Raw genomic sequence first — 26,506 nt, forward strand, 5'->3', positions numbered from 1 at the left:
CTGGGCATCTCTGGAAGGTTGTCTGAACTGCAGCTCTCCTGCAGCCATTCTTAACTTTTAGAGCTGCTCTGTTGTCCCTTATTTTTGGTCACAGTGGCTCTCTGTCTCTTTTGTGGTTTGGCTTCTCACATCTTTTCTCCTGTTTGTCTGTTATCCTGTTGTGAGCCTGGGAGAGAGGAAAAGAGAGAGAGGCAGAGGAAATTTGCTTTAGATGGTACACCACCCCTTGTTTGAGAGCCACAGTTTGAGCATGAAAATAATCTCAAGAGAGGGCAGCTGAGCCATTTGAAACAGAACCTAATTTTGATGCAATCCAAGTGATGATTGGGCTACTCAGGAACAGCAAAGCACCAGGTGTTTGACTGTGTTCCTGTTGAATCAGGGAAAGCAGAAGGGGCTAAGGAAGTCAAAGACTTAAATGAGTTCTGTTGCTTTAGGAGAGGTATGTTGGTGAAAAAATAACAACCAAGAAATGAAGGCAGGCAGATGTAAACATAAATACTTTTGTTACCTTGTGGAGAACTCACCTTTTAAAGACCTATATTTCTAAAACATTTTTATTTGTTATTATATAGAGGAGATGAAGGCAAGGTTTGCAACACCATAGACCATTGTAGAACAAAGCCTTTCAGCTAATCAAGGCAGGATAGAGATTTCTTGAATACATACATTTCTCATAAAAAATACGTTGTATATAAGCAGCAAGAAATCTGGAACTGTGCCTGGTCCAGCAAAATGTACAAAATCAACTTTTGTAGGGCCACCAGGGGGTATTTCCCTACATTAGAGAAGAAGCATTAACTGTGTTTTCATCTGCTTTGCCTCTCCTTTGACTGTTACATTGTGCATTGAAAAAAAAAAAAAAGCACATGGACATGGCTAATATTTTGAAAATAGGCTTTTATGAAATCAAAGACAGTCAGCTGATATCTCTTAAACACAGCATATTTGGAGCTGCCTGTGCTGGGTATCATCAGATTTAAAATGTATGGCAAGTAAATAAGAACATAAAACTGACGAACCAGAAAATAAAAAGGGTTCACATGCTTTATTCTGTTAGCCAGCACGGCAGTAAAATACCAAAGGATGTTGAGACGTTGTCTCCTGATATAAAGCTAAAAATGCATCACTCATAACGATATCACAACAAGGCAGAGAGAAGGTTTGTCCTGTGCACTGTGTTCATATTTCACTGCTGACTTGACAGCACACAATTATTTCAGTTTGGTTGGGGAGCAGCAATATTAAGATCCCTTCCTTTCTTCAGGGGTTTGGGCACTTAACACAATCTATTCTCAGTGTCTCCCAGGTGCTAAAATACACCCTGTACCTAAAGTGCTGTGGCTCACCACGTCTGACACATTGAATGAGCAGCTTTGAATGCAGAGGTCTGATGAGGTGACACACTACAAATCACAACCAATGTTTTGGGAAGAAAGACTTTCAGATGCTTTTGTTTTCCTGGGGTTATGAATTTCATTTCCAAATCCTGGTTTCTGCTGTGGTTGGTGTTCGGGAGTAGGTTGGCAGTGTAAAGGTGTCACTTGGGCTTTAATTGGCCGTTTAGACAGGTCATCCATTAAAAATAAGTAAATAACATAAATACTTACATGTATTGTTCAGTTTTCACCCCTGAAATTCTAACTTCACAACCAGATAATTTTCCCTAAGCACTACAGAAAGACATTTCTCATTCTGCTGCTTAAGGCGAAATTTAAGCCAGCAAGATTGAACTCCTAACCACCTAAACCAGCAAAATCATAGTGCCAATAAATTAACTGTGGTGCTGAATTCACAGAATTCTGCCACTCTGTCCTTTTCCCCCCAGCTCAAGGACAGCAGAGGGAGACCAGATAACATCAGAAGTCAGGAAGCACCTTTGGAGCATCCATGGATATATGGGGTGCTGTGAGTGTGTGAATGTTCTGCAGTCAGGGTGATGGATACATGGCTGAATATGATCCACCTGCTATCATAGCTGGACAAAATTACTTGAAGCAGGAGAAGTCTTTTTTCCTGTCATGACGTATAGTTTATAGGCAAAAAAGGATATATTTGAATGTTTAGAAGTGGGTGTTATGAATGCTTCTGGCCTTAAACACTGGCAAGTTATTGCTGTGTGCAAACATCCTTTACTGGAGGCAATGTTTGCTTCAAAATAAAGCCTCCCACTCTGTCTTGTGAGCAGTCCAAGACTGTCTTCTGCAGTGAGAGTGGTGATCTGAGGAATCTATGTATAGCCACATGTATAACTCGGTGATGTTTGGAACTGCTGGCATTAAAAAGGCTGTAGATACACATCCGCTATTATTTTCTGACTGGAGTATCTGAATTTAATAAATTTATATCCTTGAGGAGTCCAGCAAATGCTTAATTTTTGACAGGCTTTGAAATTCTACTTAAAAAGGACATGATTTAGAAAAAAAAGTAAAACAAAAGAAGAAAAGGTTGTTTCCCCCCCCCCCCTTCTTTCACATTTCCAGTTACCTGCTTTGCATTTACATCTCTTATTTAGGAGAAGTTTTTAGATTTTGCTTAAATGCCTTCTGCTACCAAGTTCATCTCTGAGACAAAATCTTTCATCATTGGAAGAACCAAAAGAACAGCACCAACTGGGACTGGTGTTTGTTTTCTTCAAATAACATTTAATGGGAATTTAAACCACCAGGTGGATAAGTGCAGAAATTATGGCAATTTGCCCAACTGCAGGAATAGCTTTAGATTTGTCCCGAAGTTTGTTCTGGCATAATTCCTAATTCATTTGCCAGCTGGTCAGCCATACCCTTGATTGCTGTTTCTGCAGGTGCCAACTCCATCCCTGCTGCTGGTATCTCTATTTATTTACCTATTTAAAGGTTCAGTTGCTTTAAGCCTTTTTCTCTTAGGATGTGATACTCATTTTGCAGAGGTAGTTACTTGTGATTAGAGAGAGCAGCAGAGCCTGAGCCAGAGCCCATGGAGTCCACAGGAAGGTGAATGCTTTGCTCAAAATATAGATCTGCTATGATTCTTCTGCTCTTCCTGGTTAGGCTAATGTAAATCTCTCAGGAAGGCTTATAAGGTTATTTTTCATGTTTGATTTTCCTTCTGCTGCCTTCTTTGAAAGGAGAGGAAAGAAATACACCCAAATTATTTTATCTACTTTATTCCAACTTTAACAATTTTACACACTGAAACTCCAGAGTATCTCAAGCTGCTCATATTTGAAATGAAAACCCCTGCAATTTGTAAACTGTCAAACTTAATACAAAATCTTAGTGTTAATAGGATTTTATTGACTTCTACCATCAGCAGAGGAAGAGGTTGATAAAGTGCCACAAAGGAAATGAAGATACAATACTCATTTTACTTGCATCTCCAGAGCTGTGTAAATTTGATTGCTGAATTTATGGTAATCCAGCTCATTGGCCATTGCTCTTCTGGGGAAGTGAGGACAAGAGAGGATTTCTGGAAATGAGAGTGACTTTACAGAGCTGCAAAATCAGACTTTGTGGAGATTTTGTGCGAACAGATTAAAGTCTTGGTGTCCAGTTGCTGTGAGAGAGCACCAGGCTGCCCTGTATTATTTATTTCATATGTTTTTGCTGATATTCTGCCTGCTTTCCTTTTCTCTGCTCCCACAGGCAGCTTCATTTGCACAGCTCTTTCTGAGTGTTGTTGATAGAATTAGTGCAGTAGAATGAACAAGGCTAAGGATATTAAGAAAGTGAAGCAAAGTGACAATGTGAACCTTGTGACACTTGCAAATTAAGCTGCTTTTTCCCCCCCTCTGCCTTCAGTGAAGGCACAGCCAAATAGTCACAGCCTTTAAAATATGAGGGCAGGGGAGAGAGGTTGGAAGTTAAAAATTACACCAAGGCCCTTGGAGATTAGAAAAAAACCCCTTGAAGTGAAAAGTACTAACCACAACACCAATCAGTTTTGTTTGTCAGAGACAAAAACATGGTCCTGTGCCTTTTTAAAGAAGAGGCTGTGTATTTAAAGTGATTGTTACAGCTCTTCAATGTTTTAACCATTCTATGAAGGTGGAATTGAGAACTTGGTTTCTTTAATAGTAAATTTTACTTACAAAAGCAAAAGTGATAGCAAAAAGTTTACTACATTTCATCATTATTCTGTTTATTTTCTAGAGTATTTAAGATTTTTAAATTATAAAGCCATAAGTATTTCAGGTTAAGGGAAATCCTTACTTAATGAAATATCAGTATATGCTGATATGAGTATATAATCTCTGCTGACAACAATAGCTTTTAAATACCCATTTTTTCATACCAAAACACAAGTTTTCATTTTCTGTTCCCTTTATTTTTGTTGCTAGTTCTCTCCAATTCTCTAGCTCTTATAATGCAAAGCAAAGAAGAGCCATAAACTTTCCTTTTAAATAAAAAAAGACTCAAAGTTTCTGAAGGAACTGTTCCCATTAAAGGTTCTTGGAGAGGTTTACAAGGGACCTCAATTGCAAGATGGGTTTGCTGGCATTTCTTTCTTCTCCAGAAAACATATGAATATATTGATGTGCTATTGCAGAAATTTACTCTTCTCCCCAGTGCGATTTAAAAGCCATACTGGATTTCCTCTCTTATTTCTGTTTTGCGGGATAAGTTCATTTAAAAAAAAAAAGAGAAAAGGGCAGCAGATCAGGCACTTTACTACCTGACTTCTCTGAGCTCTTATAATCATAATCATAATTTCCTATCTATATTTATTAAATTTCCACAGGTGATCTCCAGTCCGACTGAAGGAAAACATGTGTTACATAATTCATTGAGCCTCAAAGGCTTTTTACATGTATTATCATTTGTGAGGGGGGAAAAGTCTGTTTAACACTCAGGGCAAATGATTTCAGGACAATTAAGGAAATGAATTGTGGCAGCTAAATTGCAAAAATTGAATAACTAAATCACAATGATCTCTTTTTTTAAATTTTTTTTTTTTGGCCCTCTTATATCAGCACAAACTGCAAATGGCCCAGGCAGAAACTCCATTACTCCATTTCCTGACTGGTTTTTTTTTCAGTCTATCACATGCATTTTGTGACAGACTTTTACCACATGAACTAAAATGACTGTGTATAAATATTGGTACAACTTCCCCCTCACGCTTGTCCAGAGAAGATGAAAACTTCTGGGAGGTACTGTGGCATGAAGAATCCTTAGATTTGCACCTACAAAATATTTCTTCAGAGCCCTAAGAGGGGCAAGTGAGTTAATCACCTAAACAGAAACACATTTTCACATTAATGGACTAAATAGAGGAGGATTTGAGGGATGAAGCCAAAGATTCTCCATCATTCAAACCATACAGGTCTACAGAAGGAGATATTCAGGTCTGCATGAGGAACTCAACATGTTACAATCTCCTGAAAGTTCAAGCTCCCAAGGTATTAAAAGTCAGGTGTCATAGTTTTTCTGGGGTTTTGAAGAGTTTTGAGCAAATCCTTTCAAGTAGTTTTATGTAAAAAAAAAAACCAAAAAACCCCCCCAAACTGCAGTTAATTATTTACATAGAATGGAATTGTGTTTTTGAAAACATTAACAGAGCTGAAGAAAATGAAGCAGGAAAACAACTTATAGTGAATATAGGCTTTTTGGCTAAATGGAAATTTCATCCACCAACTATCTCGTACTGAAGGAAAAAAATGACAGATCACTACTTTTTAAACACTGAGACATTATCTAGCGGTGTTTTAATTCAAAGGAACATGTAGCAATCAATACAGGGAGTGCTTTTATCTTCATTGATTCCTTCTTGACAAAACATCAGTTTTTATCTCTCCACCTAATGTTTGCTGCTTGATAAAAATGGAATGGAATTATTTATGTAACGTGAAAGGCTGTTAGACTGAATTTATTAATATCCAAGAGCAGGTTTTTGCTTATCTCTTTACAAGTGGATGCCACTGTCACAGGCTCTCCTGTGTTTGCTGCACTCTGACACAGACAAAGCATCAAAGCTGTTCTTCTGTCAGCATTTCTATGGAATATGGAAGTGTGAACGTTTGGGACATAATGGATGACAGGCTGCAGTTAAGAAATGCTCTTGAACAACAATGGAATAGCATCTTGCCTAACAGGAATCAATAATTTGCTTACTGTGTGTGACAATGGGTTGAATGGATGCAGAGAGACACATCTCTGAGCTCACTCAGGTTCCAGTGACCTGGTTAATGGGCTGTTTGAAGTCTATTTGAGCATTATGATAAAGAAGAGGGATTAATGGATTGCTCTTGAGAATCTTTTTCCCATTCATGCCATTTTTTTTAAATGGCTGGATTTTAAAATAACGTGATTCTTAAAAATGTATCTTCAAATTACAAAATATATTAATCTCATTTTGTGGCCAACACATTGCTCAGCCCCACATCTTAGCATGGTGCATTGTATGTTAGATGTACTCAGGACAGTATTTATCCAGTTCTGAGGATGATTCATAACCCTGAGCCTGTGTGTGAGATTGGTTTGGAGAGCTCTGGTGGTTCCTGCAGGTGAGACATTGTCAGATCCAACAAAGCCATGCTGCTGCTGCACTCAGACAGTGTGAGCAAAGGCTGTTGGGGAGGCTGGGTGAGGAGCAGCAACCTGCCCTGTTTGTCTGACTGTAAAAGTTAAGGTCCTTCTATTTTCATTGTATGTGGTCTTTATATTTCCCAAACAGAACAAATTTAAGTGATAAAATCTGGGTTATCTGAGGGACACAAGTTTTCAAAAAACCTGGAAAAGGCTGCTAGCATTTAAAGGAACTTTGCTGGATGAAGATGCTGTCCTTACCAGGATATAGAGATTCTTGTTTGAAATGCCAATATAAAATAATAATTTGTCTGTGTCCTCAGGCATTGCCAACTACCTGGCACCCTGTGGGTACTGCAAGGTTAATCAAGTGGCCAGGGAGGTCTACCTATGCTAAAAATGTGCATAGGTAATTCAAAGTGTGCATTAGAGAAATGCTTCTTGGCAGCTGAGCATCTAAAATGAAAAGGAATGTGTTTCCTACCTTGCATGTGACTTCTCTTTTTAACTATCTGATTTTTAACATAGGATTTTCTTGTGTTATTAATGGTAAAGCAGAGTAAACACTGTGGTCTCTTAGGAAAGTTCAGCAGTGGTGTTATAGAACTCAGTACAGCACAACCTCATTACTGACTACATCTGATTTATTTTTTGTGGTTTCAAAATGCCTTCTGTGGCTCATTCACAAGTTTCTCTCCTTTCATCTCAGAAAATTAGTCCACTTTAATCAGACAAAATCATGTATTTCATGAACAACAGGGTATTACTTAGCAGATGGGCTTTTATTCCTTTAATTCATAAGCAAAAATGCCTAATGAGATGTGGTTTAAGATTTCCATATACCCTAGTTACAATCTATTTTCACATATTTTATCTACCTGGAGTGTCCTTTTACTCTGGCTGCCCCTACTTGCCCCCTTCTTTTCCGGAGCAGTTGATACCTGGAAAAAGCAAAGCTTTCTACAATAATGGCTGTAATTAGTCTGTAATATTATTATATTTGGTCTGGGATATAATTTTGGGCTAAAGTACATTCTATCAAGTTTTTGCTGGGGCCTTCGTTTCAGCACCTTTCCTTTAAAAACGAGGCAGCAAACCAAAAAGGAAAGAGAATAATGCAGATCAAGCAGAGGCATAAGTTGCTATTTCAGTCCTTTCTATGCAATAGCAAAAAGTGCATTTCTCATTATTTTAGGAATAAACATGTCATCTCCAGGAAAGGAAAGAGTGAGGTGCAAGCCTGGGAAAATGAAGGCTGAGCAGATGATTAAAGGTTAAGCACATGCTCTGAAGTTACACAGACAGTCCTCCCCTGGAGCTGGTTTACAGATTTTTGGGTTGGCCAAGAGCTTTTCATCAAAGGAGTTGGTTCTTTACTGTGAAAAGAAAATGAGTTCTTGTTTTTCTCTGCTTCCTGGGGTTTGGTGGTTTGATAAGATCATTATGGCATGACCTGAAATAACCTGTGTGATAGATTCTAATTACCATCCTCCCCGAGTTTTGGGATCACTTCAAATTTTTTGTGAGAACCTCCCACGTGGTCAGGAATGCATTTCTATACAGCAATCCCTGTAAAAGCTTTTCCCCCTCTGCAATGCAGTGCAAGAAATAAGTTCCCTGGTTTTAAATTTGGAAGCATTAAAAGAAGTGAAGAAAGGCATCCTAGCTTAAACCAAAGAGTGAATATATAATCTTGATTTATAGGTTTGAAAGCTCTGAAATAATATTTACTGTCCATACCTCAGATTTATGTGCAATTTGTCGGAAAGCCTAGCTGCTTGTTTGGGGTTGTTTTTGTTTAATGTAAGAAATCCTGGTCAAGTCAAACTCTTGAAAAGCAAGATTTGCTTTTGGAAAGTGAGGGCTGTGAGCTCTGTGAAACAATGACCTGTGTCAGGGAGGGACTGTTGCATTCCCTGCTAGCTGAGCTGAGGTGAACTCTATTATCATGGACATTTGTCTCCACTTAGAGAACGTCTGAGAGGGAGAGCTGTGAGATTTTTGTGTCAGACACGAAGCCTACAGCGAGTATCTGCCAAGTTACTCAAATGCACATGTATTCAGTGTCTCCCACTTATGTCACTTTTATGCAGAAAAGACAAGAAATTTAGTAATTCCCAAGTTATTTTACATTTGCTGTAGTGTTTCAATTTGTTTCATTTCTCTGAGCAAGGCTTTTAAAATAGAGTGTGCATATATATGCATCTATATATGCATACATTGACTTTTCTCCTTTTAAATAAGCAAGATATCGCTCAAAAATTGAAAAATAGAAAGAATCAATGTTTGGAACACACAGCTTGAATCTGAAATAATATGTGGGTGACTGGGTTTTTGTGAAGCATTCTGAAATGTTTCCATCTGAAACTGCTTGTCTGAGAGGAAGCATTTCTGTGTCTGTATAATCAGTACCCAGAAAAAAAAATTTGAAAGTGCTGCATCAAACTGTCTGCTTCTGTGTTTACCCTCTTCAGGTAGCTTTGTAGCCTCAGAGTGAAACAACCATCTTGGGAAATTTCATTACAAATAATTCTTATGTGAAAATACTTAGTGATGCATAGCATGAAATTAGTTTTTGTTCTGGTTTTGGCCAGAGCCATTTACAGGGCACTGCTGTAACTCTGTAAGATCATCAGCAGGACCTGTGCTTTGGTCTTTGGCTTGTTTGGTTTCTGGCTATTGGATCTAAATCTGGTAGCAGTGGGATTGACAATCATGCTGGAATCAGAGTGTCACAGTTCCTTCCTTTGGAAACACAGCTTGACCAATTCCACAGCATTTGCTTCCTTGCTTTCAAGCTGCTCAAGTAGTTTGAGAGAATTCATTCAAGGTGAGCTACGAAACATTTGAGGGCTTATTTATTATACAGAACATATCCCGACAAATTTGGTCTAGATATGTCAAGTAATCAGAAGAAAACACTCCTAGAGAAAAGCTGTTTTCTCATATTTGGTAGTTTGGATTTTCCTCCTTCCCTTTTCCCCTGTTTCATAAAACCTGAGTTCACCATTTGTGTGTAACCCCAACTCATCCATCCCTCATCACCCCAAAAAATACATTTGTGAATGCTTTAAATAAATAACCTTTTCCCCATTGCAGTTATTCTGGTGGAAGTTTAAAGCTGAACTTTGTACTAAAATGGTAGTTTTGTTGAATCAATAAGCTTCTATCCGTTTTTCATCTCTAGTTGTAGAAGAAGCTTGTTTGCACTGTTTGGTTTACTTTGAATGTTAAATATCAAATCAGCTTGACATACAAGGGAAAACTTGGGCAACACCTCCATGTTTCTCAAAATGAGTTTTAAATTGTTTTCTTTAAGCTGAGATTAAATATGCATTGGTTTAGGTTCGTTGTTCTTTATCCTAGCTATTTTTGCCCTGCCTCAACTCTGAGAAATTGGATTAGAAAATTTACAAAACAAATTCCAAACCCTCAAAAAGATTCATGATTTGCATCTTGGGTCTTGTTCCCCAAAGCACAAGTTAGTTTTTACATATATACACCCCTATATAAACATGTATCTGATGACTGTGTTTGATTAAAAATACTAATACAATATTCCTCAACGTTTTAAGTCTTATTTTCCATAAGACTATTCCTTGCTTTGGATGTTTGTTTTATTGTGGCTTTAAGTGTCATTTGCACATACAACCATGAAGCACAGCATAATATACAGGACACAATATCTCCTAATAGCAATGCCTAGAAAAATGTTTGTAAAATATTATAATCTCAATAAACATGGGAAGTGTTTATTTTCTATTAATATGAGACATATCTAACAATTGTTCTGATATTGAGAAATGAGGAGTAAATAAAAGACAGGAGCTTCATGATAATAGAAGCAAACACTGAGGTGTTTCCCCAGTTATAACTGTTTGGGTACTTTCAGGTCATGCTCTCAGCCTGAAAAAACTTTCCCCAAGACATTCAGGAGACTGAAATTCTCTGTCTTATTTCCACTGAAGTGCTGGATTTTTTTGTAAAATGAAAATTAAATCAGGTAATTTAAGAGTCTAATCCTTAGCACTCGTGGAGCAAATCTTCTGTGTCTTAGTGGAACAAATTATCCTGCCTGTTTTGGGTATTGCTCGCTGCTCATTGAGGTTAGATGAAAAATAAATGTTGCTGATGGATGGGGAAGCATCCCTGCAGGCACAGGAGTGAGGCCAGCTCTGCACCAGCTACCCAGACGTGGCTGTTTCCCTGGCATCCTGGCTCAGCAGCAAGGTTAGAGTTTTCTGCTGAACAGGGGCCCTTTTCATCTCCCTGGTGTTTCATTTGATGCATATTTTAGAAACTCATGTCACTTCCAATGCTGAAGATGGATGTCTTATGCTCTTCATCTCTCCCCAAAATGGTGAGTAGCACCAGCCCTGCTTTAGCCATTTCCCTGCTTCCACAAAATTCCATATATGCTCCAGTCCCAGCTTTTCTATTCCATATAGCAATGCTAATATTTATTGGATTATTTATTGTAACATCAGAGCACTAAATCTTCTATCAGATAATACCGTACCTTGCAAAATAATTTATGGACTCTTTGCATGTTTTTCTTCTCTTTTGAATTCTTCTGTTTCTTCTGTGCTAGCTAGGTGTATATCACTTTGGTTTATCACTGAAACTGAGCAATGTAATAAAACATTCCCTTGTTTCACTCCTCTGTTTTCTCCTTTGAATTATACATCCTTCCAGTTTTGTTATTCTCTTTCTAATGTCTTCACTCTGGGTTATACCAGGTCTTGATTCACCATCCTTTTTCTGCTCACTCCTTGCAGTTCCTCCCTGAATACCCTTTGTATCCTGACCTTGTAACCTTTTTCTCGATTCTTTTACTAAATTGAGATTTGAATGGACCTGGCCTTGGCTCTTGGCTTGGTGCAGGCAAGATCTTGGCTGTTGGAGCCCTGGGCCAGCAAAACTTAGTCAGCAGAACACACTGAATGTGCCCAGGGAAGAGATCTGTTGAGTAAGAAGTTGCCATGCTGGCTGTGACTTGCCTGAATGATATGTTAAGGTTTTGAGAGAATAAATAAATCAGCCAGCATGAAACTGCAGAGCACAACTCCACCGGATTTAACAAGGTCCAGTATTAAATCTGAGTGTGTGTGGTAAAGCTGATTTCACATCAGCAAATCCCAGTGCCAAGTGTCACTGTTGGGAATCTTTACCAGACCATCTCAGGCTCATTAAGTTTACCACAGCAGTGAAAGAGAAGGGGAGTAGCTCATGTAATGCCCTGAATATTTACTGTGATCCCTGTTCAATAGGGAATAGCACTGAAGAGGAATCTTAAAAATTTGGGTGTAGCTTTACCTCCCAGTTTTGTTCTGGCATATGGAGAAGTTTGACCATCCCACTAGAAGACAAACATATCCAGGTATGGATTTGGTTCTAGATTTTACCTTCTGCTTCTTTGACAGCAGCAGAAGGAATATTAGTCCAGAAGCCAATGCCACTGTTTATGGCAGCAGAGAATCTTCCTGTCAGCTTCTGTGAGGATAGTTAGTGTTAATATAGTGCTTCAGCTATGAAGTTACATGAAAATATCTGATCGTGCAATTTTTTGATTGCACCAAGTAAAATTTTACTTCTTTCCTCAAATTTTTCAGACTGGGGTTAGAAATAATTTCATCAAGGAGAAGATGGCACACCAATTCCTCTCTCACACAGTTCACCTGGGAAGTAGCAAACACTACCAAAAGAATCTGAGTTTTCCAACTGTTCTTGAAATTCTGCCACTTGCTGTTTGTTCCCCTAAAAGCAAGAGGGTGACTCCCCAGCTCTGAGCATTGACATGGGAGATTTAGGAGCTGTAAATTAATTTACTGTAAATAGGTTTTATAAAAACATATATTGTTTTCTTCAGTAAAGAAAGGAAAGCATTCTGCTGAGTCTGGAGATTATCACTGTTTATCCTCAAGCTATTTACACACCAAAATTAATGCTGTTAATCAGGTTTCACCTTTTGAATGCCTCTTAGTTGTAATTCCTTCAATGTACAAGAAACAAATTAATAGGAACTCTAGACAGTTTAATTTCTTTTGACATTTACTCTTATCTTCTGAGCAACCTGAGAGTCAGCTGTCTCATGGAGCTTATGTCTTCTTCCTCTTCTTCCTGATGACAGAAATGAAGTGTTAGAAGAGCAATCCTGATATTTCTGAATTAATTTAATGTTGCTGATCTGGTTTTTAATGGTTTATTTTAATACAGTCTATAAAATTTGGCCAAATACTCCTCTGCAGACTTGCTTTTAAATGTCAAGAAGGCACAGAATTGATGCAAACCCCTCTGTTTTTCTGGTAGTGTTGGCTCCATACAATTGCAGTTTGAATAACTTTTCAAAGTCAAGATGCTGTTGGGTTATTTTCTTCCAAAGTTCAGAGGAGGAAAATGAAACAAAACTCCTTCCCTGGGGAAGCACAGTCCTTGCACAAAAATGGTAGAATTTTTAGGAACACTTCTGGCAGTGTGGAGCCACTTCATGTTCTCTCTGTGTTTAATTTAACCCTGAATGCATAAAATGTAACTTATGTACCAGGTAACTGTGCCTTGAGATGTTTTCCTAATTCCTCCCTCAGGATTTCTTCAGAACCAGGTAAAAGCTGTCACCTTAAATATGCTGAGACAGCAAGGAGGTGTTTTAGCATGTATTCATGTAATTTTTCCTCTTTTATTTCTTTAAAATGTACTTTTCTTTCAAGTATTGGTTGACTACATGAAGTCACTTTACAACAAAGGCCTGGAGTTCACTGCTCATCCTGTGGATAAGAAAATAGCTGCACATTTTTTGAGTGTCTAAAAATGCCAGGGGTAAGGGAATTCTCTGAGTCAGACTTTTGAAGACATATATCTGGCTTTTGATACACCCATGCATAAAGCGGAGATAAGAAATCTTGCATTGGCTTCAAAACTAGAAAAAATCTAGGCTGTGTTATAGCTATTTCTATAATGCTCTGCAGTCTCAGGGGGGCCCTAGAAGTGAATAAATCTCTTTTCTAAGGCTAGAGATCTACGAGCCACAAAGTGTGCAGTGGAAACTGAGAGCTTTTGTAGTGCATCAATGCCATTTGAATGCAACAAGAACCATTTTCAAAAGAACTTAAACAACCGAGGAATTTTCACTTACTTGGGTGCTTTTGAAAGTAGTACCTCAGGAAATGTAGAAGCAAACTGTGAAGAGTGAACTTGGTGGTTCAGAAGTGCAGCAGCAGGCGATGGATGCATGACAGGCAACTTCTTCCCCTGAGGTAAAACACAATCAACTTCCAGGAAATGCTAAATGTGAATACAGGATTTTAATGAGAAAATCAGTTATACCCAGCAGAAAACTGTGAGACTCAACACCTCTGTCCGTTTTGGATAGATTTTCTATTTTTATATATTTAATACTCTGTACTATTTTTATATTTTTGCATGCACAACACTTGCAGCCTATTTGTAGTTTGAACACTGAGCTGCTACTCAAGGAGGATGGAGCTGATTTCTTCTGGCTTTTTACTAAGGTGTCACTGAGATAGGATTTAGTAGCTGTCAGGCATTTCAAAACATTCCACAAGGCTTTGATTTTAATTTAATAATAATAGGGTCATGTCAGTCTATAAACCTGAACATTTTGGATGATGAAACCAAAACATTTCTGGGTGTGCAGTTAAATTCACCTGGACAGTACTTTTACATGAAATTAGGAACATATTTCTGTTGAAATAACTACTATGGATGAGTTATTGGGCTTGACTTTGATTCCAAAAGAGCAGGAAAATTGAAGATGATTTTGCTGGATTTTTTCCTCTGCTTTCTTCTGGAAAATCTGATTAAACCCCTTTCTAACCATTCCTCCCTAGAGGTCTCATTTACTACTAAGAAATTTTAACATTGCTTTTGAACTGCAAAAAAATTGCAACACAAGCAACATTTTAATGATTACCTGGTTATATTTAACATCCATAAAAATTCTCTTGTTTAGGGAGCTCAGAATAATTGAAAATACATTGGTTTTAAATTATGTATGGACTGTTGAAGTGGAGCACAATCAGAAGAAAGCTATTTCTTGTAAAACAGCTCTGGCTGAAATAAGCCTCCTGTCTACCTCAATTATCATGGGCGATTTTTTGAACGTTGCATTGAACTCGGAGAGTTGTGCACAAGAGGTCCTTCATGAAATGCAGCAGGTCCTTCTGTAGTTTAGGGTGGAATTTTGTATCTCCCAAATCCAGCCACTCGTGGGACTAACTCTGTTCATGTGAGCAGTTAAGTGGAGAGGGCAATTTTTTGGCTGCTAATGAGTGTGGCCAGAGCAGTAGCGCCGAGCAAGCTTCTCCCTGGTGTGGGATGAGCAGCTGGGAGTGTTCTTCCCATCCCTGCTGCTCCCCTGTGTGCACAGCTCACTTTAAACTGCCTTACCTGTGAGGTGTAATGCAACCCAGACCAGTGAAATGGAACTTTCCTCAAGTAATTTATCTCCAACACTAGGTTTAGGTCACTGTTTCTTGCCTTTCTTGCACCCAGTAAAATGTTGGCATGTTAACAGCTGGCATTAAAATGGGATGTGGGCAGATGTAGCATTTGGTGCCTGCCTGAGAGGCTGTTATCAGCATACATTCTTCAGTAAATAAATTTCAACCCCTAAAATGTGTAGTCTGAGAGGCCACACAGGTTGAATTTGTGGTGCAGTTTGTTGTGACTTGGAGGACACATCACGATGTTCTGGCACAGGGACAGTGGAAGGTCACAGAGCTCATGGTGGTGTCTTTCTGGCCTCGTTTGTGAGTCCATGTTTAGTGCCATGATGGTGCATCTGTCAGAGCAGATGGAATGGCAGAAGTGTTTGTGCAGGGAAACCAAAGCTCTTGAGCTGGGTCTGAATGGTGTTCTGCTGTTGGGTGGAAAGAGGAGAGTGAGAGAGAGCAGAAGGAAAGTCCCAGTGGCAGAGCACTGACCAGGGCCATGGGTGGCTGCTGGAACAGTTAATTCCTGCATGGACATAGAGCAGAGATTTAAACTCAGGTGTCACACCTCTGACATGTGTTAACACTAGGGAGTCTTTCAGACTCTACTCAATGAAAGCTTGAGTAAATAGAGCGAAGAGTGGCAAGTGTTTTGGGTTTTTGTCTTTCCCTCAGACTCAGAATCACAGGGTGGTCATCTGGTCCCACTTCCCTGCTTGAGCAGGGTATTCCAGAGCCCATGGCACGGGGCTGTGTCCAGACAGCTCTGGAACTTGTCCAGTGAGGGAGACTCAGAGCCCTCTCTGGGCATCCTGTTCCAGAGCACGGCCACCCATCCTTTTTGGAATGTACTCCTCCTCAATAGGGCATGCATTTGGCATTTTGTTATTTCTTAGTTCGTAGAGGTACATACAATTTGAAATATCTTAGGTTGATCCAGTATTATTTTAAGGAGACAGTGTTCAGATGGATTTTTCCCACTTGTATTTCTCTGCAGACATATGCAAGTATACGTTTTCAACTTTAGAGACAAGTTCTTTTCTTGTTAAGACAAATTCCTGTTATCTATCGAAACAGTCTGTAATTGCAAGAAAACACTTGTATTTGACATTTTTGTAAGAGGAAGCATTATCCTAGAACTAAAATAATGCATTGTGATGATAACACATTGCATGGTAAATAACACATTGAGGTGGTGTAACATCAACATGAGCATTTCCCCACCTACCTACACACCCTGCTCTGCAAGTCCAGCCCAAAAAGCTCTCCTCTTCTAATGGGTGGTGAGTCTTGTAAAGTCAACGTACTCAAAGATGTCTTGGTAAATCAGAATTATCTGGTTTTGTTATTTTTTGTGTTTGTTAATTTTTTTAAAAAACCAAATAGTTCATAAAGGGTAATTTTAAAGGTACTTGAAACGATTCAATGAAAAGTGTCTTTCATCAGAGAGATCCAGATCCCTTTTATCATTCGCTTCTGTGATTAAATTTTCCATGACTTGGATTGATCTGAATCACAATAAGAAAGCATTAAGTCAGTGCTTTTTATGTTCAATGGACTATATAAAGGTCTGGCTCAATATTTTTTGTATTCACAATGTTAAAAAGACTTGGCATACAAGAAAAACTTCTGGAGTTGTTGCAAATTGTGTTCTGAAAAACATTTCACAGCCATCTAAATATTTTTAGTCTTGAAAAATGTAAAAACAGCAGCAAAAATTTTTGTTCTTTACTTGCTTCTCTGGCCTTCAGTTGGAATGGGTGAGAGGAAAAATGTTCCTAATTTTTCATGCATCCAGGATTTCATTGTGTAGACCTCAGAAACAGTGCCATTGAGACAGTTTTCCTTCTGTTTTGCCAGCTAAGTTGGGCACTGCTGTTACTACAATTTAAAAGGGAGAAGCTTCTGTTTCTGATGTTGAGGAGATTTCAAGAACTCTTCAGGCAGAGTCTAATGCACACAGATGAAGTCAAGACAAAGTGACAAAGACAGCTTGTTCCTGAGGAAAGTTAAATATTTTTTCTGGCTAATTTATGTGACACCTAAAGGAAAAATGCAGAATGAAACATTCTGTAACACTGGGTCTGCCTACAACCACTGCTAATAGAAAGGGACAGTGACTTGTACACTGTCTGATGCAATCTATGATTTTATTCTGTGCTATTCAGATACAAATATGGTTTCTCATTTGTATTTTGTTTTCCTTGTGCAGTGAAACAGCACTGACAACTGAGTGGCATCTTTGAATCCTCTTTTTTTTTTTTTTTTATGGCAAGTATCAATAGCAAAGCATGTGTTGAAAGACTTGATGTCAATTCATACTTTAGAGACAAATTCTGAAGTGTTTTATCAATTCCCCCAGTAAATGATGTCTGCACAAATCTATGCTGAGCAGAACTGCTGTTACTTGTTTTCAGAGCAGATTCTGTCTGTGCTTCTGGCACCACCAAAAAGGCAAAGGGCTGACTCAAGCCAAGAGCAGTGGGAAAGAGGTTAAAATAACCCTTGGAACTCTAAAAGATGTATTCACTTAAAATGCATGTAAACACCCTGTCACTCCACACCATCCCTCTTTGACTAGAGTTAAATGGTATTGTCATTTTGCAGGATAGCAGACTAATTGCAATATTTTGTACCCTGAATATTAACACAATCAGACACTTCAGAATTGACCAGTCAATATGTTTTCCCATTTGCAGGGGCTGTGTTCCCTGGGGTCACATTTTAGAAATAATTTAGGTGCAGCTCTTAGAGCCACTGCAAAGCTGCCCTGGAGATTTGGCTGCTGCCTGACACAGTGGGAATGCAGCTGACTGACAGGAGACCTCACTCTGGCTTGAACCTCCAGAGTAGCTGTAAACTCAGAGCAAGAGGAGGTTTAAACAATATGGGCAGAGCTCGTGCTGCTGGGGAAAAACTGCTTAATCCTGGTGCTTCTATTCCTCCCCTTTTGGAGAGAGTCCAGCAGGAATGTGGAGAAAAGCCACACACCTTCCCTGACATCACACCTGCACTGGGGGGCTTAATGCTCCTATTTTGTGTCTAAAATGCTTCCTGCGTTCATTGAAATCTAAAAATCAGAACTTGCTTGTTAACTAATTGCCCTAAAACATCTTTAAGGGTTTTTGAATTGGGAGAAAATACCTTTCACCAACTGGGTAATAGCTGCACTTTGTACCTATTTTTTCTTTTTCATTTAAATGGGACAAATTGTGTTACTCTGCTTTATATCTGGGCACAAAATGCTTATTACCAACAGGAAGCTTTTGGAAGGAGATTTTATTCTTTTTAATGTATCTTGGAAGTGGGATATCAGAATGATTTTTCATTTGTATTTCTTTAAGGCAGCACAATAAGGAATCAAATTTTTTCTTACTTGATTACTCCAAGCATTTTTAATAGTGTGTTTGTTGGCATCCTTTCAATGCACTTTTGCTTAACTTGAGAGTAAGAACTGGAACTTGTTATTGGAAAAAAACCATTACACAGTTCTCCCTAAATGATTTCCTCAAGTGCAACCACTTAACCTGTATTTAGTCATCTAAATGCAGATTTTAAGAATGTCATCCTGTTTTTAATTATGTCACAATTCTGACACAATGTAGGAGCTGTTGACAATCAGGTTCTAGGAGGTCTCTGCAAACACAAATGTTTCAGTAGGAATTAATCCTACAAACAGCAGAACCAAGGTTAAGTGCCCTTCTGGTGTTTGTGCTCACACAGATTTTATCATTTTCACTCACTAACCCAACTGCTCCTGCAGCTTGTGCAGGTGCACACTGCTGAACACACCAGGGCTAAAGTGGAGAGATGGAAACAAACCACTTTTATTTTACTCCCAAATGGCTGCAGGTCTGAGTAATTTTAGTTGCTGAAAAATATCTTCAAGGAGGGAGTAGAGCCTGAACATCTGAATTATCAAACCTGATGGCTAAGAGCATATTGGACTATGTCCTCCTGCATTTTAGTGCCCCCTTGACCGCATGCATATGGAGCACAACAAGAATGTCACAGGCTTTCCCCTAGCTTTGCAATTCAGAACTGTGCAGAAAGGTGCCTCATTTCCATATGCTGAGACACTTCAAGCCTGGGGACCAATTTCTTGGTGCTCCCGAGCTGCTTGTTGTGGCAGCAGCCTGGTGCAAGGTGTCACCACCCTCTGCTCATAAAATCTCTACTTATTCAAAATTTCTGCAGCCCCTCCTGAGCTATGGCCTGGCCTAAGGGAAGGAGAACCACGCTGGAGGCTTGTCATGGGAGCAGGATGTTTGTGATGCAGAACAAAACTGCTACATGTGGTTCTTTCCACTGATATAAGTCATCTGGCTTCTGATTGTATTTGTTTGGGATTTTTTTTTTAATTAAGGAAAACAGTCATTCATTTCTGTTTGTTTTTATGCACTGCTTTTCTACAATCAAATCCTGGGAGTCCTTCCCCATCAAATTTCAAGGATCCAACTTCCCCATTCACTTCCACACTGGCCATTATGGCCTTAAGTCTCATTTTTAGGGAAGTTGTCTATTACTGCTGTCTTATTTTGACAGGAAGAAAGCATTTTTGCAAGCATTTTCAGTCAAAACATTTCAAGTGCTCTCTTTGCCTCTCTGCTCTTTATTTCTCCAGCATTCCCTCACAAAAATCATGTGAGTACAACAAACACAGGGATGTGATTTATACCTTTTAATTTTTTAATTTTTTTTCATGTTCTCTTAAATTAAATCTAAGCTGATGACAAGGGGCAAACATCTTCTCTAAAGAATCTGAATTAGGGTCATTTCCATTATGGCACCTGAAATGAAAATTTAATTCATACCACGAGACACAATCATGTTCGGATTCCTCCCTGGACTCAGCACTGTGATTGAGTGGGAAAAAAAACATTTAAGTGACTTGAAAATAATTAAATTTTTAAGGGTTGGAGTTTTTTGCTTTACCTTCCCATCAGTTGCAACTTTAATCTTAACCTTCCTCTACCCTCAGCAGTCTGGGCTGTGCAGAGGAGGATTGTTTGTTCTTTGTTTCCAAATCTATCCAAGGGAAGGAACAAAGGGGATTAAACTGTGTGTGTGTGTTAGAAAAGCATTGAAATTAAATGCTTCCATCTAAGATTTACAAGCTCAGGTTGGAGGATCTGAGCAGATGGGAGGTATCTGGCTCAGATCATCACCTGTCATTGACTGAATTGTTAAATAATGGCTGCTGGAGAATATTTGTAATAGAAATCTGCATAGGGAAACTGGTGAAAACAATACTTGCTATACTTGTTACCCCAGCAGGGGAAAAGAGAACATGGAAAATTGTTTGGGGAAGTAATTTAGTATTTCACCTGAACACATAAACCACTGTTGCTTTCAAAAACACTTTTTCCAGACGATAGATTCTGCCATGGATTGTTCAGTCCTATCAGGGATTTCTTTTCTCCTCTGTACAGTCAGGAACATTTTAATTATTTTTGTTGTTGTAGAAAACAATACTTTGTCTCACAAAAGAGCAAGAAATGGAAAATGAGACTAGAACAAGCCAAGGTGCATTCCCACCTGAGCTTGGAGAGTGATAGAATGAAAAGTTTGCAGTGGAAGAGGAAGCAGGAGCAGATTTTTCCCTTCTTGCTGTATGTTGTCAGTAGGTTTTGTTTGTTTGTTTGTTTTGGGGTTTTTTTAATTTTGTTTTTTGGGGGATTTTTTGTTTGGTTTTAAGTCTTAATTTCCATTGTGTGTGTCAGAGATGGGAGCTCATATGGAGAAAAAGGCATGTGGTGTTCACAGGACAAGGCTTAAGAAGGGAAGAAATTAGAGAATTATTTCAGAAGGGAAGTTTTAAAACACTTTTTGTACCTTCAAAGGCAATCATATTTGGCTCCTATCAAGTTTTGGAGGCAGATTCACTCATCCCTAAAGAGATACAAAGAAGAGGATGGGGTAGTTACAGTAAAAATTCAGTTGAAAATGGTCTTTCTAATGCTGCTCTGAAGTGTAACTATTCAATTAAAAGGAAAAATAATGATGCTTTTATTAAACAAAGAAGCACCAGCAGAGAATATTACTAAAGCCCAAGGACAAGTGTTACTCTTCTTCCAACAATAATGCAGATTTTTTGCATATATTATGGATTATATTCTCTTTTCAATGCACATGCATTAGCATTAATGGGCAAGGAGAAGATGATAGATCCATTTGCACTTCTACCCAGTGTCAGCAGCAAAATTCATTACATTCACACACTTTCTGACTCTCTTGATTCCTTTTGAAAAAAATCCAAATATTCATCATTCAAGGACATTAGGGAATAAATTATTTTCCTCTTCTAGAATGTCCACAAAAAGATCAAAATTATTTCATTTGTTATTATAATTTACTCAACAAAGTTTGCAGTTTGTTTTCCTCTAATTCTGTGGGTTGTGGAAAGGGTTTGCTGTAAAGTCACTGCTGCAGATGCTGCTTGGTAAGGACTGATTTTGTATCATTATTTTTTCTCTCCATTTAATTATCCAGTGCAAGGATAAGAGGAATGGTTTTATGATGTGATGCAGCTCTCAGTGAGGCATCTGATAAAAACTTTTTGAGGGGGAATTCCTCCTCTCTGCTGCAGCCACAAAAGGAGTTCAGCATCCAAAATCTCTTTATGGCACTGCTTGTGAATCTCTGCAATTTTCTGTGACCTTCAGAGCTAAGAGTGAAAAGAAATTTTCTGCCTCCTCCCAGTGAAAAACACAATTTGGGTTTTGTTAGTTGGTAGTGAAACACCAGAGGAAGGTTTCTTTCCCCAGGACCAGGCAGCTGCAATCACAGGGATTTCCATGTGTGGAGCTGTGGGTTTTCTCAGGATGCTTTTACCAGCAGCCTAAAATCCTCTCCTTTGCAGTTTTCCACAGGAATGTGGGAATCAGTGGGAATTGGCACATTACAGATGCACTTAAATCTTTCCAGGTTTGAAGTCAGTGGGTGTCTTTCTACAGTTTGGGATCCATCTGTTACTATATCAAATAAAGTCTGGGGGAGAGAACTCATTGCTATGGGTTTGGTTTGTAAGGAAAGGCTTTGAGGTTGGAACGTTGGAGCTGCAGAGGTGGAAATACCTGCAACAAAAGGAAATATGATGGAAGTTTAGGTTTTGGGCTACTTAATGCTGGGGTGTAAAAAAATGCTCAAAATTATTTGGAGGTAACATTACAGATGTTCTTAAAATGAGAGGCTGGACTGGAAGGGTAAATATAAAGGGACAGTGGGAGTGTAGAAGTTAATGTTTTGGGGGTTGTTTTTTGCATAATTGACAGGTGTCCTTCTCTTTAAAATACCCACTGGCAGAACCAGGGAGAATTCCCTAACTGAAGATGGTATATGTACATATGTCTACAAAAAAATATTTCCGAAAGCAGCAAGTGGAAAAAATGTGAATATTCTGTACAATTTAATTGCTTTATCAAGCTTTCCATTTCTTTCTTAGCAAAAATGTGTAATTTTAAAGTGATACAGGCCTCAGGCAATGAATATTTGCTGTCAACAAATTATGCAGGATTCATATATCATATTTTTTGAATTTTCTGCCATTCAATACAAATCTTTTTGTTCCTATGGCAACCCCGATGCAATGTGAAATGTACACAGTATTAGACACAAAGGGTTGAATTCAGGCCTGGTATCTCTCCTGGAATGAAAACTCCTTCTTATGCAACAAGATTATTCAAAAGAAAAGGAACCAAGCATGAATTAAAGTCAACCCACTCAATTTTTGGCAGCAGCACTGGGATTGGAGCAGGAAAGAAGGGCCTCACACCAGGGCTGACCTTTCTTTGTGCCCCAGATGAAGAGCCAGTATTGTCCTGATCGTGTGGAAGCGACGAGAGTGTCCTGAAATCTGGGAAGTTGCTCTGTGTTTCCTGATCTCTCAAGATCTGTTGCACATTTCTACATGCAGGCTTTGTTCTTTCATGGCTCATCAAAAAAATGTAAAACTGCTGAGTGCCTTGTCTTGAACTCAGTGGCAAGTCCAGGACCAGAACATGGGATTTCCTACTCTTCCCTTTTCCGTATATCACAAGTTTTTAATTAGTGGATCTATTATTATCATTATCACATCTAAATACCAGGGGCAATGTTTTCTCTTGCAAAGCATGAATAAGAGCAAGGTTTAGCACTAAGCTTGTGCCTCCCTCTAATACAGATACTAAATGATTCATGTTCCAAATTTGCCATTAGGAGAGGGAACATCATAACCTCCTTAAATTCTTATTAACCGATTTTACTTTCTTTAAAATGTATTTTGTTAAGCAAGCAAAACACAAAAACTTCACATCCTCCGTGATTGATGACCTTTCTCACGGAGTCTGTGAACAGGAACAACTGAAGAATATTGGAGCAATTAAGAAGTTTCTGCACAGGCTGTACACTTATCAAAATGACTCAGACAGGCATTCAGCTGGATCATTGCCCCTTATGCCTTACCTACTGTCAAATCAGCTCTAACAGCACCCACCAAGACTATTTTAGGCACATCAGCAAAATGCCACTGTGAACTTTGAGCAGCAATTAAAGGCATAAAATATATTGGCCTTGCAGTGATTTAAGATGAACCCCTCAATAGCATCTGTCCAGACATTCATATCTTCCCATGTACTATTTTTCCTCACCTTACAGGTATTAGCTGTTAAGGAAGCACTCCCGTTTTCCCAGACAAAACCCAGACTTTAAAATGTAAAAGCTAAACTAATCATAGTGACAACAGAGCATTTGTGTGGAAAGTCTCCCTTTGAAATGCCAGTTACTAATGCAGGAGAGTCAATGGAATGGAAAGAAATTTAGGCCAGATGGCAGTGCAGGCAATGTCTATTGGATATTAATGTCTGCTCTTCTGGAATTGTTTTTTAAACGTCTTTTTTAAGACTACGAGAAAGGAAGAGAATTTGGGCATTGAGTCATTGCTGTTGATGGCATTGTCTCCTCAAGTCTCTCTCCTGTATTTGCTGTAGCTTCTGTTGCAGTGATGTTTTTATCCTGATTAAAGAGCTAGACAATAAAACCCATTGGCTTTAATACTTATAAAACTTAAAATAAAATGCTAGAGTAGTTGACTGGGATGAACCTCTGGAGGTCACCTGGTTGAGACTCACTTTGAGCAGGGCCAGCCTGGATCAGGCTGCTCAGAGCCTTGACCATCAAGTTTTGAGTATCTCCTAGGATTAATATTCTTCCAGTTGAAATCTCAGCACATCAGTGCCAAAAATGACCTCTAGCTTGAACAGATCATGTTCTCCAGCCATGGGCAACCACTTGGCTTCCAGATAATACCAAAAGTTTTTAAAATTAAATTCTTGTGTTTCATATGCTTGAGTCTTGTCCCTGATCTCATGGTAACTCCTCACACTTCATGGCAATGCATGAATACAGCCCAGAATGGCTAAATCTGCAGTAAACATGGGACTTTGGTTTTTCAGTTCTTTTTTCTTTGTTTCTTTTGGGGTTTTTAGTTTGTTTTGCTTTTTTTCTGGTGAAAAGATTTTTAGTGGACTGGCAAGGTAAGATACCTTCCAGCTTTTCATAAATTCCTTTTGTGCTGCCGTACTCCATAAATTCAGATTTGAAGAAAAAAAAATTTTCAAGGGTACAGAGTGTTTCAGCCTAAAAAGAAGTCAGTGGTATGCATTAAGTGTAAAACAGCTTCCAGGACGTTGGGTGCCATGAGGTGGATGCCAGTAATGTATTTTTAAATTTGTCTGGGCTTTCTTTTCCTTCACTTTGTCCCCTTACAACACTCCTGCTTTCTTTTGAAATAGTTTTATGGTTTCTCCTAAACCTGCACTGATCGATTCATTATATGTGAGTGGTTTTTAAAGCAGGCAAAATGACCAACCCACTTTTCATAAAGAAAAGCATGACTTTCAGTTTCCTTGTGGTCCTTAAATCCTCTTTTCCCCCAGCTGAAGTCTCATTGCAGTTTATCAAGGAATGCTCTCGGAGCGTAGATGAAAGCCTGAAGGCAGAAAGGAAAAGAAACTCTCAGCAATGGAAAACAAAGTCTAGGAAGATCTTGGCTGGTGACATTAGCGCAGATTGAGGAGGTGATCATGGATCTCCTTGTTTCTCCAACCACACAGGGAAACCAGAAGGAAGAGGGACAATTTTGTAGAGAGAACAGCAAACCCCAGTTGAATATGTGCTCCCTGAAATCAAGGAAAGCATTGCCTGGGCGCCAGTGCTGCTGCTGCTGCCACAGTACACGTGGCAACTGTGCCCTAATAGTGGCAATTTTTCCCATTTCTCTGCAATCCCTGCATTCTCCCTATTCCCAGCTTTCCCTTTTCATTACACCTGTTCTCTCCCTACAGAGCCAAACCCACAGCTTTACTTTGACTCCTCAGCAGCTCTGTCTGGGCTGAAGGTGAAACATCTTTATCCCCTAAATGAGGGAGCTTGCTTTCCACCAGAGACAGGCTGTTTCTTTGCTGAATGCATACAATATAAATCAAAGTATGTGCCATTATTAATAAATAAGGCATTGGGTAGGCTTTGTCTGGAAGTCGGGTTGAAAGCACTGATTACGATCCAATAACTTTTGAAAAATGCATAGTTGCCTTTGGGATATTGAAGCATGGAATAATTAGACTGCAAGTTTGCAAAAGCACAGTTGTAACTACAGAGAGGAACTAGTTGCAGCAACAGATTCACTTTTAGGCTTAAATATATTTTTTTCCTGGTTTACTGATAAATGTCCCACTTAAGCATTTCAGAATACAAAATGAATTATCGAATATTTTCTGTAGATACATTTCAAAACTCTGCTAGTGCTAGTTATTGAAAATCAATGGTGATTGACTCTGCACTTTAGGTTTGTGGTGCTGATACTAAGGATTTCAGGAGTATTTTAGGCCAGATAGAAATGAATTGACTGCTATTGAAAGGAAACTTTGTGCAGCAATGTTAAATTCAGATGAAACATCTATTATTTTATTGGAATTGAGCATCTCAATTCTCTAGAACTTTACTCATTGCGCAGAAAGTATAATTGTTCTGTAGCTGATTACAAACAGGAAATTTTTTTTCTTTGGCTACTTAGTCTGGCTGTTACTAGGAAAAACTAGAGCAAATGTGCTTTTCTGTCTGTGAAACCTTCAGGTCCTGCTTGAATGCTTCCTGTGTCACCAGAGAGAAGGAATCTGGTCACTGATATTCAGTCTTCTGTAGGATCAATCACTTGCAGCCGTGGAAGCTACAGGAAAGGGAGTCAAATGTTTTATCCATATTCTTCTCCAATTCCATATTTCAATCACATCTGTGTATTTCTCTTTATATACAAAGCATACATTTACTGGGAACTGCATGGTCTGAGGATAAGAGTTTCCAAAGATGTCATAAGAACAATCTGCAAGATCTACAGGGAGAAGCACTGCCCAGGTCCCTCTGTGCTGTGATAAATAATCCCAGTGCATCTCAATCCATCACAATTCTGTGTTTCCTTGCCTGGGAAACAGATAATGCTGTTGTAGGACAAGAGAGGATCTAACACTCAGCAATAGTGATAAGAAGAAAAACAGCATATAAGTGCAGAATAAAACA

Source organism: Lichenostomus cassidix, chromosome 20 (genome assembly GCF_008360975.1).
Source record: "Lichenostomus cassidix isolate B80296 chromosome 20, HeHo_3.0, whole genome shotgun sequence".
In the NCBI taxonomy this organism is placed as follows: domain Eukaryota; kingdom Metazoa; phylum Chordata; class Aves; order Passeriformes; family Meliphagidae; genus Lichenostomus; species Lichenostomus cassidix.